Source organism: Sprattus sprattus (assembly GCF_963457725.1).
Source record: "Sprattus sprattus genome assembly, chromosome: 4".
Taxonomy (NCBI): Eukaryota; Metazoa; Chordata; class Actinopteri; order Clupeiformes; family Clupeidae; genus Sprattus; species Sprattus sprattus.
Window position 1 is genome coordinate 1,649,212 of NC_137923.1, and position 15,860 is coordinate 1,665,071.

Below are 15,860 nucleotides of genomic sequence, written 5' to 3' on the forward strand. Positions count from 1 at the left end.
CGAAAGCGGGTACCCCAGATAAACACCAGGCTGGCATGAATAAGCCTTAGGCTACATTAGCAGCTCTATTTGAGCACTGACCCAAAATTACACCGCTGAGTTTGCAAAGTGATTAGGGGGAAACAAAGGGGTTTTCAGGGCGTCTTGCTGATTCCAATTAGCATGCTACGTCATTGTGCCATATTTACACCAGGCATGAATTCAAAACGTCGCTGACATTTATAGCAGCCGGTACATGGCATGCAGGGTTTGATTGTGTGGGGTGTTTTGGACATTAGAGACTTGCTTGGTGTGCACTGTATATCAAAATGAAATTAAATAGAATAGATTTCATACACTCACATGGGTTGTTACACAGACAAGACGACGTATGACTGAAGACGAGAGTTAGCACAGGATGGAATGCATGACTCTGTTTGATCTTTTTTCAATGCGCACAGACCTTATTATTTTCATTCACATCAGGTACATTTGATACTGCCCTAATTAGTAACTTTCCCTCAGTCTCAGTTCTGGCCAAAGTTCTGCTCGGTATGGGTAAGTCGTGTGCAAAAGAGAGTGCATACCAGACAAATAAGGGGTAGGGATAGACAAACAGACAGTGTTTGTTGACAGGGTGCTTTCGGAAATACTTGAATTTTATGGAGCAGAAGTGATGCAATATTTGCAGGTCAAAATGCCGCGCTAAGAGCTCCTTTCACTCACTTTGCAGCCTACTTTGGGGCGTAGCGATGTTATTTATTACCAGCTGCTTCATTTGGGACAGGCAGTAGCAGGGTCAGGCCTTTCTGCACTGTGAGTGTGTTCTAGTGCTCTCTGTGGTTTGGGAGCATTCATAGCATTTGCACCTTAACAGCTCTCAATTAAGGTGTACTTGTTAGTCTGACATGTAGCAACACTTTTCTAGAGTAAACTTACAAAAACTAAAAAAATGATTTAGTCCAAACCAGCCTTTTTTTGTGTTCTGTTTCATTTTTGAGAAAGTGAATATTATAAAGGTGTAAAAGGCAGTGGTTTCTTCCATGCGATGGGATTTGCCAGACGATGGACATGAAAGTATGATGCTCTGCTATAATGCTTAGAGGGTTCACGCTCTGCTTGGCCTGTTGGTATAGTGGGCAGGTTTCAGGCCACGCTTCGCTGTGAGGCTCATTCAGTTTTGGGCCGGTGTTGTCCTGGTGTTGTTCTAAGCCGAGGGGAAGTGACGTGGGTGGACTAGCCCGCCATTGTCTCCCGCTGCGGTGACCTCAGGCTGCCTCTGGGGCTGTACAAATATTATCTCTTGCAAAAATGTTGACCACTGTCAAATGGGCTTTTTTCTTGGAATGCCACATATACCCTGCAGGGTGATGCTTTGTTCACCAAAACATCAAACGCTTTTTAATTGATTTGATATTCCATTTTTGGCTTCCACAGAGTGCCAGTGGAATATGTTTGTAATAATATTTTTGTGTAATATTAGCGTAAATTGACTTTCCACACCTGAAGGCAAAAATGTCCAATGCAGCTTTGCAGATGTTTTTTTGTTCATTAAATAACAACGTTTTTAGCCACTCCAGAAAAATAATCTTAACAACAGGCCGGGACGTGCAGAACAGATAGCACTGGAAACAGTTACAGACAAAGGACAAGTTTGTTGCTCTCCTCACCAAACAGATTTTTGTGGCCTCAGAAGCGAATAAAAAAGGGGAGTGCTCGTCACATGAACTGTTGCTCAGAAAAGCGATTTAATTATATTATGATGCAATTATTGCCGTAATTAGTGCCAATCAATGTTGAGGACTTAATGGTCATTAGTTTTATGCGCCCTTGGCAGGCTGATCTGGAGCAAGGAAACAATGATGATATCAAGGCTTCTCATTTAGCAATAGCATCGGTATTCAATGTCAAAACTAACAACAACAATAACAACAAATGCAGAGGCACAGTCTGTAAAACAGCAAAGACCATGGCGGCAATGTTCCCTCTAAGCTGCGCGCGCGCGGGCGCACAGGCCAGTCGAAGAGCCCACGCAATAGATTTTTCAGACTGCGCACATTTTTCAGACCGCATAAACGATTTTTTTTTAGGGTTCAAAAATCTGAGAATCAAAGGGGATGTAGGCTAGGTGATAAACATTTAAAATACTGACATGTCTGACAATCAAGCCGGATGTGCGTTAGAATGTTTACATACACAATCTCCTTTAGCTCTCTTGCCGGTCTCTGCTCCAGCAGTTATAGGCTACCATGGCGAAAAGAAAGGCAGAGCAGGTGCCCCAGACAAAGGTCTGCCTAACGTTTAAACATGGACGGCTAGATAAAATAGTCCAAACTGACTCAGGTAGGATAAAACTTTCAGACATATTTACATATGCTCGGAGACAAACGCGAAAAGAGTTCGCTCGTCGGAAAACATGCAGTGAACAAAAGTGACATTATTCTGTTTGTCCTTAAAGTTTGTGAGCACTTGGATGCCCGCTTCCCTGAGCTGAGTGGGCTGCCTTTGAGCCGGACACATTGGATCGTGCAGTTAGTAAATTTGATCATGGGCTGAATGACGTGACCAATCTGGCGAAAAGGTTCAAAACGCTTCTGGAGGAAGCATAATATGCGGTCCCGGGACGCATTTGTCGAATTCAAGTTCATGGTTAGGCTATTGAAAAAAGGCATTTTCCAGATCTGGTACAACTTCGACATTTGTGGCACATTCCAAGCATCTAGCGCCAACTGTGAACGAGGTTTCAGTCTAATGAATGCCACTAAGACAAAATCGTGAGGCGAGAAGATTTGAGGTAGAAATTTCCAATATTTTCAATTAGACCTATTAGGCCCTATTCAAAGTGATCTTGATAACTGCAACAACATTTTGACATATGTTTAGTCAGAAAGGTGTGTCTTCCATAGGCCTAAGATGAACCAAACAGCCAGATAGGCTAGCTCTCTCAATGTAATTCAAATGACATGTTTTGTAGCTTAGTTTGCTGCTGCAGTTATTCATTTTTTTATGAAGGCTACCTTTAGGAAAAAATACACCATAATTACTATATTTATTGTAGAGCACTGCATTAAAAAAAAAAATTCAATGAAGTTCTACTTAAATGTTGTACCTGCTGAGAAATGACTAAACACCTTGGATACTTTTATTTTGTGTATATATATATCATTATCGTTCATAACCAGTGAACCAGTCATAACCTCCCTAAACCTTATTTATTTTCAAGATCCTTTAAGTTCAACTAAACTGACTGGTAAAACACCATCATTAAAATGTTCCAAAGTCCAGCCATTATAAAGGATATTGAATAAATATCAACCTTGTAGACATATTGATGCATTTGCTGTCATCTCTTTGGAAACCTATGGCTAACGCAGGCTCGTAGTCATTTTCGTAAGGTCGCGTGGTTTACGAATTGCTCACAGTGCTGAAATGTGCGCTCAGAATAAAAAATATTTGCTCAGTGCTGAAAATAATTAGAGGGAACATTGCATGGCGGCAGTTGGTTTCGAAGACAATTTATATCTCTTCTCAGAAGGTAGCACTGACTCATACCTACAGATATAGTGGGTGAATCCGATGTAATGCCATGTGTGCCACCTCCACATACTTGCGCGCAGCGACTCGCAAACACACATACTTGTGCAGGCACAAGCATGCAATCTGCGAGAGATCGAGAGAGAGAGAGAGAGAGAGAGAGAGAGAGAGAGAGACAGACAGAGAGATCCACCCAGATAAAAATTCCTGAGTCAAATGATGACCTGCCACATTAATAAACTGAGTTATTTTCTAAGTGGGGTGCAATTTCTGCACAGTAGACTTTATTACCTATGGAGATGTTGAGAGTAGATTTGATTACCTATGGAGATGTTGACGGTAGATTTGATTACCTATGGAGATGTTGAAAGTAGGTTTGATTACTTATGGAGGTATTGACCTGCATCAGATGTATTTTCAAGATCGATGTATTTCACCTACTGTACGATTACTGTTACTATTACTAACATACGTTGGACAGCCTTGAATATACAGGCTTACACACCGGCGTAGAGATGATTTGGCATTTTGCAGTCAAACACTCAAAAATGCAGCTTCCAGGACATCAGGCAACATAAGGATTCAAAACCTGGATAGTTCAAAGCCTAGAGAACGCTTACACCCCACACTTTTCTTACAACACACACACTTTCAAGGACACTGCGCACGCTGTGTGGGGGCTTGTGAAGGGTGTAGGATGATGGACACAGGACCAGGAGGTGGTGAGTCTGATGTAAGCTGTACTACGTTTTTGCACACTGCTGTACTGAGAACATGTCACCGGATTTGTGAGAAAATGTGCGTGCAGTGGGTGGTCTAAATTGCTCATTGCTGTTAGCTACACCAAAGGAAACTTAACATGGGATTTAGGATGATAAACCAGGCCAGGACATGCTGTGTTGATTTGAGCTTTAGTCTAAACAGGATTAAATCTAATAAAACTTGGTTAAATGTTTCTAATTCATTTATTCATTGTATAAAGTTCAGTGGAGCATTTGTGCATTTAATAGAAGGCGCGCTGACGAGTGTTTTGCTGCTTAATTCAATTGTTTATGATTGTTCTGAGCATGTTGTGTGAATTTTGACAAAGATCATAGTGCCAATCCTACATAGGTAAAAAAAAAAACAGGCTTAACCATGTAGACATTCCACAGATTTGAGGGAGTTACAGTGTTTCATCGATTTTGCCTGCTTTATAAGACTGTAAAGGATTTATAAGATAGCTTGTGGTTTTTTGATGGCTAATGCCAGTTGCATGCATTAATGGTGTTCATTGTTTTTTTCCCCACACAGCGCGCACACGTCTGTTTTAAGGAGCAATTCATTCCACAAAGACATGTTCAAGTGACACTTTACTGGCAGACTGAACACTACCAGTCACAAACCTGTCTAAAGCTCTCTGTGGTGATGATCATGTGCCATCTAGGCACGACCTGACACAAACACTCACACACACACACACACACACACACAAACAGTAGCGTCTGTTAAAAACTGACTTGCCAACTTATGTGGGTGACTGTTGAAGTGAGTTGTTTTCCCCTGAGTTGCCTTCCTCTGTGGCTTTTAATTGGGAGGACATGTGTTCCTCCTCCATGGCTTGGTACAAACACATGTAGAGAGAACAAGTTTTTCCCAACCTAGTGAGAGGCTGTGTTTCACTGGCTAGAGTTCAGCAGTCAGGTAAACAACTGGGAGCGCTTTACATACAACTTGAAAAATGGCCTCCTTATGAGCACTTTTCATACCTTGGCACGCATCCCCCGGGTGAGATGAAAGTGAAACCTCTCGTACCACTTCCTTGGCTCTTAATTCATTTGATTTCTCATGTTACAGAAGAAGCCTGTTGCTGATCACATGTAAACCTTGCATTGTAAACATTTCTGCGAGGCTTTTTCATTGGCAGTCGTCGGTTCTACGAGACATCAATCACGCGGCTGCAACATGTTTCCCATCACCCTCCCCACGCCTGAGGGATGAACCCAAACCCCCACGTGGCCACCCTTTCCTCCAGCCCACTGAGAGAGCACGTGGCCTGGGCTCCTCGCGAACTCCCAGGGTTTCTACCCACCACGCTCTGGCGAGAGATGATAAAATAATAACATGATTACATATCTGCCCTTGTGAGGATGCTCCCTTATCACCTACACCTATTTACTCTCCCACACACACACACACACACACACACACACACACACCACACACACACACAGACACACACACACACACCCACACACACACACACACACACACACCACACACACACAACACACACACCACACACACACACACACACACACACACACACACACACCACACACACACACACACACACACACACACGCACAAATGCTGCTGACAGTTGCTACTTCTTGCTCACTCACTCGTGCAGCATTACGTGTGCACTGCACGGCTACCACCACTGAGTTGTGATGCATACACCCGCGCGTATGCCCTCAGTCCAAGACTGACCCACTCATTCCACGGAGGCAGTCACTGGCACAGTATCCAAGTGTACTTCTAAGTTAAAGCCTTCTTTGTGTGACTGGGCTAAATGCCACAGCAGGGAAAATATCAGCGCTGAAATGATCGAGAGAGTGAAAGGTGGGAGTGGGTGGTATTCCACGGGGAAACAAACAAACGTAAGATCTGTATTACAGAAATAAAATAAAAATAATTGAAGTGTTGACACTGGCAATAAGAGGTTCACTATGACTAATGGTTGCATGCTGATGTATCATAATACTCAGAGAAGGGCCAAGCACCTTGATGACGGACTGTTTTGATTGACTAGTTGAGGGTTTTTCAATGTTACCCTGCTCCTAGTGGAGAGTGTCTGCTTTCCACTGAAAAGGATGTGTGCTGTTCTGAAACTCATTCACAGTGTGAGTAATGTAATGTTTTGATAAACATTTCACTTTTTTTTCTGGTCGGGAAGAAATCTGGATTTCAGCTTTTAAAGGGAGCAAATGTACACCGCCTTTAAAGACGTTGGGGACTACTTCTACCACTGCTTCACTGAAATACACATTAACCATCATATTATGTGCTTTTGTGTGTGTGTGTGTGTGTGTGTGATGAAAAAAACACTAAATTAAATCTGCCATTGGTAAGGACATGCAGAGAACCACTACCATTACATGGTTGTATTTCCTGGTTGTCACGGAGACATATGGGGTGTCCTGAAAAAATATCCAGAAAGAAGCTGGTTAATGCATTATGTGGTTCAGGTGATGAATATTCAGTACAGCTACCTTGGAAAACCTCCAAACATGTTTTACCACAAAAAGCTGCAGTTACTGACGTATTTCATGTACTGGAAAGAGTTGAGGTTGTGTGGTTTTATGCCACAAGAAAATTATGTTACGCAGACTTCTCTGAGAAGAGGTGGAAAGAGAGCTTGAAGAAAAATTACAGTAAAACATTGATGTCTCACACGGAACTCTGTTTACATTAGTTCATGCTGTTCATTCATTTACTGCCTTGCAGTTTAGCCACAAAGTTACCTAAAATAGTTAGAAAAATATAGAATGTCCTGATGCACAGCAATCCTTAAAGAATACCTTTTCAACGCAACGTTCCAAAGACCTTAAAAACGATACAGGATGAGCTGCCTTTGGTAAACAAATGTGAAATGTGAACACACAACAAATAATGTGAAATTCAAATAAAAGGTGATGTCCAGGTTTCAGAATATTCTTTGCTTATTGAGAGAAGGTTGATAAAATAATTTAAAAAAATTCAGAGATGTCCCTTCAAAAGGCACACCTGTCCTCTCCCCTCTCCCAACACCCCTCAGCTCTTTTGACCTGCCAGGACTGTCAAGGCCTCCTCCAGCTCAAAGGCAAATGAAGGCCAAAAGGAGAGTGAGGACATCCTCCAGGATAGCAACAGCATCCACACCATGGCTGCTTCCTTCAAAGAGGGGGAGACGTGCCCCACTGGGGGAAAGAGGCCATGCTGGTGGAGGAGAACGTGTGCCCTTCACCGATTCCTGCAAGGCAGAAGTGCCGAATCTGCAAGTCATCCACTCTATCGCTATGTGAAGCTTGTGACGTGCTCCTGTGCATTATCCCAGGGCGGTTTTGCTTCAGATTTTGGCATAAGCGTGTATGATTAAAAATATCTATATATTTTTATATACTGTACATATTTGTAAATAGCTATTTTTTGCCTCCTAAAATCCAACCCCTCATCCACGTTGTAGGAGGTGGTAACAGCACATTACATGTGAGGCATTTGTAATTGTTCTGGCTAACAGGGCTCTGTTGTTGACATTTTTTTTTATTTTATGAAAGACTGAGACCACTGGAACAAACATCAGGACAGGCTACACCTGAGATAAGTACAAAACCACAAAAACATTCATGATAATGTGGAAATGTACTTCTAAATGAAAACCAAAGGAAAGGTTTTTGGGTATATTTTGGATAGCCCAAAGACCATCATGTATATTCTCACAAGAAAATACAATACAATGCAAATTATCACATTGAAATTAATTCAATTAGTTTGCTGTAGTACAGAAGGCAAGAAAAAAGTTTGAATGCTGGATATACAGTGACTTTTGTATTTGGTGATTTTGGAGAGGTTATGAGACACTTGGAGACGTCTAAAAAGACACCATGTGGAAACTGATGTGTAGCACTTGTAAACTTTTGTCTATCTGCTTCAAATGTTTTACTCACACTGTCAAGATGTTGATGAATCAGGAAATACAGGATTTGGTTTCCTCTGACATTCAAAACCCAGTTACTCACCCATTACTGATGAAAAGTAAAAAAACTAAAGGTCTGTATTTTTCCCCCTGACAAATCCTTACTTTTGCTGCTCTGAAATGTAAATAAAATGATATAATAAACACTTGAACTAATGTAAGTTGATGGCCCAAGTGTCTTCTTTCATTTAAGCCATGAATGGTTATTATGCAATGTGTAGAACTAGAGACATTCGAGAGAGAACAGAGCAAAATAGGCGGATATTGTTAAAACACCCTGCAGGGTAGAGAAGTTAAATCAAGTTATTTTACAGTGAGTACAGAAATTGTGTTTTTATCATGTGCTCCACAAAATGACACAAGGCACACAATTGTATAAAGGAGTTTGTTTGATTTGGTAGATTAAGACAAATATTTTCTTAATGTCTGAGGTAATGTATATAGAGAGTACATTTGGCCTAAGATCAAGCATTGAGAGGTCAAAAGTCAATGTTCAAAGAGCTCATAGTAACTGGATTTGGCAGATACAGTTGGGCCAAGTCTGTAAATGGTGAGAAAGAGTGCGGTCTATAATATCCTAATCTCACATCTCCTCCTATTAGTGATGAACTTTATGAATGGAACACAAACAAGTCAAGCTCCACCAAAACAACAGAATTTCTGTCATTCACATTCATATTTCAGCTGTTACAAAGGCCCGTGTGGGGTTGAATGGGCAGGATGGCACTGCGACCACATCTATGGGGTGGCCACATGCCGGCGTCTGAACACAGAATGTTTTCACCTCATTTACCGATCCTTTCTGCCGCAAACTGTTCCAAATGGCAGCCCAGGCTTGGGTAATGAAGCACTGTCACGCATGTCTGACCACACGCTGCGCATCTTGTTTTGCTCCCATTTTTCTGACTGTTGTCGAGTCATCAGCCACTTCAAAGAGGCCTGAGTCCATCTCCAAGGGCATGAACCATATGCACCGGCTGCCTTCCCTCCCTCCCTCCCTCCCTCCCTCCCTCCCTCGACCATGCTCCAGGTTTCTCACTGAGTGGACAACACATTTCCTTCATCCATCTGTCTTCTATTTGGTCTAGATCTAGGATGCTCTGGACAGCTCTCTCTGGACGACCCACTTTCTTTCCTTGCAGATCATCCAGTGACAGCAACAGGCTATCTGTGTATTAGCAACTGGTGTGACTCCTGAGCTAAGTGTGAAATCCATCTGTCTCGCCAGAAGACAGTTTGTCATGCCATGTTTGGTCAGCAAAACGCTTATCCTGCACTCCATGTAACCAAATATTAATAATAAACATTAGCATACAATACATCTGTAAATAACAATTTTTTACGACCCACAATCTACACATCCCTTCATCCCTCCAGCTATTGGCTATAAAACTACCAATTACGGAGTGACTCTTTCCTTCAACCCTTTGATTCTTTACTAACCCGCATGATGATGACGATAGTGACAACTTCAGCTGTTTGCCTCACACTTGAAGGACGATTTCTCCGTACACAACAGTCTGGGTGTTCCAGCTAACCTCCATGTCATCAGTCGCTCAGCTGCGTGTCTTTGATGTGGGATATGGGGAAGAGGAGGTTTAGTCACTGTGGCAAGGCCAGGTGTTTGGTAGGCTACTCGCCAACCGCAGTGTGCGCCCGGGGCTCTATTTTACCAGAGATGCTATGACATCAAGCCTGGAGGTGCAGCCAGGGGCGGTGCGTCCACTGAAGAAACTGGATAGCGAATCCCATGGTTTCTGACAGTTTCAAAGACACAAAAAAATCGTAGCGGCCATTTTGTTGGAACCACTTTCCTGCTTGAGGCCAATGATTATGACAGGCGATGAATATTATATATAAGATATTTAATGAATTTGCATATTAAGCCTTATAGTAATTGACCAGGTTCTAATCATCAACACTTATAAAATACGATAGAGGAACAAGTTTTAATATTTGTATTCAAGCAAACACAAGCTATATAACAAGGGTTATGAAAACTTGAAGTTACTATAAGGCTTTATATGCAAATTCATTAAATATCTTGTATATAATATTCATCGCCCGTCATAATCATTGGTCTCAAGCAGGAAAGTGGTCCCAAAAAAAATGGCCGCCACGATGGCTCACTTTGATACCATGGGATGCGTTATCCAGTTTCTTTTTGAGAACAGTGGGTGCGTCCCATTGGGCAAGTCAGGCAGTTGCCCAGGGCCTCGACCACCAGGGGGCCTCGTCGTATTTATGTTTTTTTTTTTCTTTTTTGTAATAATTAAAATAAATCACTTGTCATTGCAAACGAATGACAATTCCTAATTAGCATTAAAACACGATTATTTTATTTTAAGTATCAGCCTAAAATGTATCTTAAATCCATCATGGAACAAATTATTCCAGCCCTCTGTTCCGTTTTCCCTACCTACCGTACCTACCATCCTTAGTGTGAGTATGTAGGGTGTTCCGTTTTCCGATTTCCCATTTCCGCGTCGAAAAGAAGTATACCCAAAGGACCCGTATCTGTACTCATAACGGTCAAAACGCTGAGTGTGGAAGCAGGGTACACTGTCCATTCTCAACGGCCGCCATCTTGTCAACGTAGCGGAAGAGGCGGACCCAGGCAGAGCCGCTCAGCTTGAAAAAGACGAACGCGGGGCTTGTCGCGATCGTAATTTCCGGTAAGTGCACCACGGAGTATTAGATTTGGAGCAGCACTCACCTGCTGAGAATCTGCGTACCTAGTGAGTGTGTACTGTGTACTGCGTATAAGTATAGGTACGGTAGGTACGGTAGGTAGGGAAAATGGAACAGAGTCACATGACGTTTCTGTCACGGACAATTTTTCGTGTGATGACGTGTGTGGTTGCAAAGTTAAGCATGAAACGATTTCTAAATGACAATGAGAAAAGAAAGAGTAAAAGGGAGGATGAGAAGTTCATGGAGAAATTAACTTTCCAATCAAGGAAACCAAGTTAAGCGAATGCTAGCAGCAGCAGACAAACAGCTTGTAGCATCAACTAGCCCTGCCTGCTTTGCTTCTACAAACGGTGAGCCATCAGGTACCACAGCTGCCCATATCCAGGACACTGACACCTGCACTGACGATGCGCATGATACTGCCGTGGTCATCATCATAGAACATTTATATGTCTGTATGTCTATGGTCATCATTACTGCTCAAGCACAGCTGGATGATAACAAGAGCAGTGATGTCAACAATGTGACAACAATGGTGGTGCTACAGTGATCAGTGAAGACCCAGTATAATGGCGTGACAAATTAATAGATCGAGAGAGAATTTAAATTGTTAAAACAGGACCTGTACAAATTCGGAACTTTCAGTTGAAAACATTCAGAAAGTATAAAGACTTAATCAAAGGTAACAAGTAACATTGTTTTGATAAAGTAATCAAAAAGTTACACTTATATTACACTGCACTCAAAACCTCATAATTCAAATAATTTACAACAGTTTAATTGTTAAAGTCATATACTCACAATAAATGTCAGGTGGGTAAGGGGTTGGTGCTTTGGTGTATTTCTTTTTTGGGGGGAGGGGGGGGGGCCTCAACATTGTTCTTTGCCCAGGGCCTCCAATTTGCTAAAACCGCCCCTCTGTGCAGCTGTGAAAGCGAGTGTCCACTGGTAGACGTCAAGCTGATGAGCTGTTTCGTTTTCCTTCGGTTGGCGTCGGTTGGCTCCCGGTGCTCCACGGGGAGTTCTGCGGGGGCGAGCGGGAGCAGTACAGGGGTGGTGAAGCTGACACCGTGTGGTTCAGCCCAGGTGCTCTGGGTGTGAAGGTATGGGGTAGCGTGGTAGCAGCGCTTGTGTTGTGGGTGTTTTGAGGGTTTTCTGAGTCAGCATTGTGGCTTTGCTCACATCCTTCTCAGCAACCACTCTGGCATCCCCCAGCCTTCTCTCTTTCCTTCACGCGGCAGCTGGTAGGACACAGATGCTGGACTTGCCTCTCAGGGGGCTGTGGGCAACTAAAAATCCCTTTAACGCCCCCCCCCCCCCCCCCCCCCCCCCCCTCCCTCAGAAAAGGTTTTATATGTGTGAACAGTACATTACATGAGATACTGAAGAAGGCGCTTTCATTTTAGACTACAATGTGGAGGGGTTGTGGGTTCATTCTTTTGTCTCACTATATAATTGGCTAACATCCAGAATAGAACGCTTTCTCTTCTTCGTTTGAATAAACCTGTTGGATGGGGTTTGGACCCAGGGAACTGAATGCGGCACAGAAGCTTGGAAGGCTCAGCAGGGAAACAAACATGGTTTATTGGAAAGGCAATAGTATGTGATTTAATCACACATTCTGATTCATACCTCATTGAGTACAGCACCCCCCCCCCCCCCCCCCCTTGTCTTGACTTAAACTCATACATGCAAACACAGACTGAAATGATCTCTCTTTTCCCTTCTGCTAGATAGAGATGACTCAGGCTTTTTAGACAATTACTACATGAAACCATGGCTGCCAAATTTAAAAGGCCCATGTGTGAGTGTGTGCCTCTCTGTGTGTGTGTGTGTGTGTGTGTGTGTGTGCCACTGTGTGTTAATGTGTGTGTGTGTGTGTGTGTGTGTGTGTGTGTGTGTGTGTGTGTGTGTGTGTGTAGGCGGTGCTGTATTTTCTTGCCTTGAGGGGAGTCATTAAACTCCAGCTAATAAGAACCAGCATGAATGACTGTGTGTGTGTGTGTGTACACGTGCGCATTTGTCAGTAAAGCGTAAATGAAAAACAGTATTTTTCAAGCCCTACAAAATATCAATCAGTAAAATATCTCACAGCATGTCGACTTTTATAAGAAGGGGAAACATTCCCTCACAGATCTCTAGAATAGTTATAACAGGAGTGATATTTATTTTCATGTGTTTTTTGTAATGACAGAAGGCTTTTTTTTCTCCCCCCCTTTAAAGCTATGACCAATTTCTGCGGAGTGACGTGTGAAAGCACACAATGCTCCATCAACACCACCATTACGTGGCCTGCGTGATCCACACGCCCACCTTATCCTCTCCTTCGTGTCTCTCCAAGTGACTGTGAATGGTGGGGGAACAGGCCATGCGTGGGCAGGGAGGTGTCATAGCCATATCAGTGGCACTCACACTTTGGGTGTACCCACTCTCTGTGACTCTGTTTTCAATCTCAAGGACAAAGATGAGGATGAGGATAATCATGATGATGGCAACAGTGATGTAAACAAGTGATGTAGACACGAAGGAGGTGAAATGTCCTTAATGACTCATGGATGCATTTATTAGACACACACACACACACACACACACACACACACACACACACACACTTACACTCAAACACACACAGGCACATGCGTATACAAGCACTCGCCTATAAGCACTCACTGACGTAGCTGATGAGTTAACTGTCTACACCTGGTACTTTAACACCATGTGTTCATCACAGAGAGGGTGGGACAGCATGGAACAGGAGGTAAAGAAGGTCAGGGGTCATGCCGGTCATCACCTGGGTTGGGGGGAACTAGTAACATGGAACAGAGTTACCTTATTAAATTGCAAAATAAATGTTACTGTAATCCATTACAGTGACTGGGAAAAATATGTAAGCACAGCGGAGGGGTCTTGTTTCGTCCTGAAGGGATTTCTTTTTCGAAAATGACCGCCGGACTATGATTTATCCCGCTTATTATGTGGTTACTTGCCAAAACGATAAAAGACATTCTTCCAAAATGCCTATTTTTTATGATTTTGTTGAAAAAATTGTTCTTCACACAAAAAGAACTTTAAAGTTGCAGGTGTTGTGTAGCAACCAATTACTTGCTGAATTCAAGATACAATGACTTTCCGTTACGTTAAATGACCGGACTACTTGTGGAATGATATGAAAGAAGTGAATAAGAAGCACAAAACCCGTTGCCAATGACAGCGGTCATACATTTTTCGCAGCGGTGAATATAAAGAAATTACAGACCTACGAACGTTGGGGTGGCCCATTCAAATCAACAGAACTGTTTGGAACATTCTGAAGAGCCGTCTAATAAGTAATGAAATTCCAGTTGCTAATCAATATGGTGTTGATTATGTAATAGGCTATCGAGCTTATATGTAGAATATCACATTCGTTCTTTTGCTTTGCGTCTTTTCGCCATCTAGACAGGATCCAGTATAATTTGGCAGTACACACTCAAATTTTGAGCGATGTTTTTATATCTTGTTTTGATTTGCACCACCTCTCATCTGCAAATAAAAAAGTAATCAAATGTAATAAGTTACCAGTGTTGTATAGTAACGAAGTAGAAATACTTCGTTACTGTACTTAAGCCGTTTTTTTTGGATATCTGTACTTTACTTTACTACTTATATTTCTGTTGACTTTTACTTTTACTTCGCTACATTTTGCAAAGAAAACTGATACTTTTTACTCCGATACATTTCCCCTGAAACCTTCGTTACTCGTTACAAAATCGAATCATCTTTAGAAAAAAAAAATATCATGAGAGTGATGAGACCAACTTTGGGAACTTTGGTAGAACACATACTCCAAGCAGGTTCGGCGAATCAGCTGTCCTAGTGCACGTTCATGCGCTTTTGACCGTTCGCAAAAGCCCCCTTAGTTACCGTTGCTACGTCGGACAAAACTCCTAGGACTGTCAACCCAAAAGCATGGCTAGGACAAGGACAAGCGCTTTATCTGCCAGTGACAGTGATTCTTTTTGGAGTAATATATCCGCGATATCCTCCAGATCTAGGCAAAATGGACTGCAATATGCAGTGGAAGGACATATCCAAAACATTAAGATCAACAACGAAGGGTACACAACAATAATCGAAGCAAAAGCATACAGGTCTCAATCAAAACATTTGAAACCCCACGACACAACCTCTTCAATTAAATACCACCAGCACAACCTTTTAAACTAGTCAGGTTCTTTCACCGCTGGGTAAAATCTGTATATAATATTACAAGCTAGCTAATAACCTATAAAGATTATTTATTCGTATTCTTTATTCCATCTCTGGCGAGGTATCAATCTTAAGTAGGCTACTTGCTGGCGTTTGCCAGGGAATAGCTCAGCGTGCAATTCCAGACGGTAACATTAACATTTTGACATCAACATTAACATTTAGATTTTAACATTAACACATTTGTTGAAGAGACTTGTTATGTACTAGAAGTGGTAATAATACTAGTTGACATTAACTATAACTGTTTGGGGATGTTATCTTAACCAGAGCTTAACCAGAGCTGCCAACTTTTTAAAAAACCCTGGAGTGAGATTTTGTCGGGGGTGACCAAAATTTTGCTGCGCACGCCGCCACACAAGTTGGTGGCTCAAATATCAGGGAATTGGAATTAATTTGGCGTTGTTCCCATTTTGTGCCCTGCATTCTGGTTGTTTGTGGGGCCCAAAGTCGTCGATAGGGGCGGCCTAATGGAGATGGACAACATTGGTTACATTCTGTAAAGCAAAGACATAGCTGAAGGTCCACCCCCAGGACATTTATCTTTAAGAAGATGTTATTTCCTGCATTCTAGTGGATTTTTGGGTGGTATGCTAAAGATGTGCAATACCTGAACTTATTCCGATTAATTTTCATCTGATCATGACTTGTAGGGCATGGGTCAGCAACAGGCGGCCCCCGGGCCAAT